Raw genomic sequence first — 1,997 nt, 5'->3', positions numbered from 1 at the left:
TCCTTCCCTTTCTCCTGCCTTTTGTTCCTCTTCTTGACGTAACATATATTTACCTTTAACTTATTATTGCCTGTCTCCCTCAGCTAGAACAGCAGTCCCAGGAAGGCAGGGTCTTATCTGTCTTGTCTGCTGACAAATCTGCAGTGCCTTGTCACCATTATAGAATAAATGAATGAATGAATGGATGGATGGATGAATGGATTTTGCTCAAGCACTGCGTGTGTAAGGGCAGTAAGAGTGAGAGCAATGATAATTATAATGATAATGTAATATATAAATATAATAATATAAATATATAATAAATACAATACAATAATAATAATAGCTAGGCAACACATGAAGTACTCCCACGTGACAGATGGGGCTACATGGTGCGAGAGGAAAGCAGGTCCCGTTGTGGAGCATGTTGGCCTCCATGAGGCAGAGTCAGGGCTTCACTCTTCATGTGCTGGGAAGTGACCATCTTTGTGTGTGGAAGGAGGCAAGTGGTGTTTTGAAAAGATTAATCGAGGGATTAATTGATGAATTGGATAAGAGAGAGAGTGGAGTCTATCAAAATCATTTCAACTGGCATTAATTGTCATCCAAAATAGGGCAGTAGGAATATAGCCACATTTGAGGGACATTTAACTGGAGCTAGCAATAATAGCATTAATTGATGGCGATGGCAGTGGAGTAGGTGAGTAGGACAGGTGGATTGAGAAGCATTTTTTCTGGGGTTTTCAGCCACAGTGGGGGAGATTACAAGTTTGCTTTGGGGCATGCTGGGTTTGAGGGGCCACTTGGCCATGTCTGTGTTGATTGTAGCTGGAAGTGGGACTTGAACTCAGAAGGGACTGGGTTAGACATGCAGACGTGAGACTCTTCCACATAGACTGATGGTTGCGAGTGACAGAGTTAGATGCATCCCCTGGTGCTGGGGAAACTGGTAAACATGGGATACAAAGGGGTCTAGGGCAGTGGGAGAGAAGTTAGTTTTTAGTGTAGCATCAAGGTAAAAGTCAGAGCAGAAGTAGAAGGAAGATGCTGTTGGACTTGGCACTGAGAACAGTGTTGATCGAGGTGAGAAGAGAGAAGTGTTCCAGAAAAGCATGAAGATGTAACCCAGATTATGGTGGTTTTAGGAGTGAGTCTTCTCAGAGCACTTTGTATTTCTCCCAGGAGGCTCTTACCACGAGGTGATGATTTGTTTGTCTTTCTGCAACCAGCCCACGAGGTCCTCGGAGGCTGGCGTGTTCTTTCTGGTCATTCCCCTGTGCCAAGCATCCAGCCTGAGAGATGCCAGGTGCGCTGTGAGCTCTTTCAGAACACGTGAATGGGTGAGTGGGGAAGAGGGTGGTGGGAGGCATCCCATGGGCATAGACCCTGACTTTGATGGTGACACACGTCAGCCGGGAGGGGAGGAAGAAAGTCTGGGCAGTTACTAAGTGCACATATGGTCCGGGGAGGCCTTTTTCATGTGAGGGAGATAAGAGCATATTTATAGACTAAAGTGAAAAAGTCAGGGGAGGGAAGAGACTGGAAATACAGAAGAGAGGGACAGGATGACGGGATGATGTCTCAGAGAAGAAGGAAAGGGACGCTGAGGGCGCTGGTGGAGGATTTCGCCCTGGTCTGCAGAGGAAACCAGCCAAGGGTCAGAAGAGCTGCCGAGCAGCTGGCTGGGGGCGCATGTGGGCAGCCCGTCCTCCCGCTGGCCTCAGCAGCCCCAGCTCACAGGATAAGAGCTCAGGCATGAGCTGATCCTGGATGGGGGTCTGCGGGGTGGGTGTGGCAGAATGCACGGGGGGTGGATCCAAGCAGATGGCAGGAGAGAGTTGATGGGGGCCAAGAGATGGAGTCCAGCGCCGAAGAAGTTCTGGTGTCATCAAATCCCTCCAACTATTTTTGCTTAATTGAGGAAAAATGTGCGGATGAGACTACATTGGAATACAAATAGCGGCTATGCTTGGGGGATGGAATTATGGGTCCCTAGTTTTATCTCTTCTCTTGCCCTA

Source organism: Galeopterus variegatus, unplaced genomic scaffold, assembly GCF_000696425.1.
Source record: "Galeopterus variegatus unplaced genomic scaffold, G_variegatus-3.0.2 Scaffold8355, whole genome shotgun sequence".
NCBI classification, from domain to species: Eukaryota; Metazoa; Chordata; class Mammalia; order Dermoptera; family Cynocephalidae; genus Galeopterus; species Galeopterus variegatus.
This window is presented reverse-complemented; position numbering follows the sequence as displayed.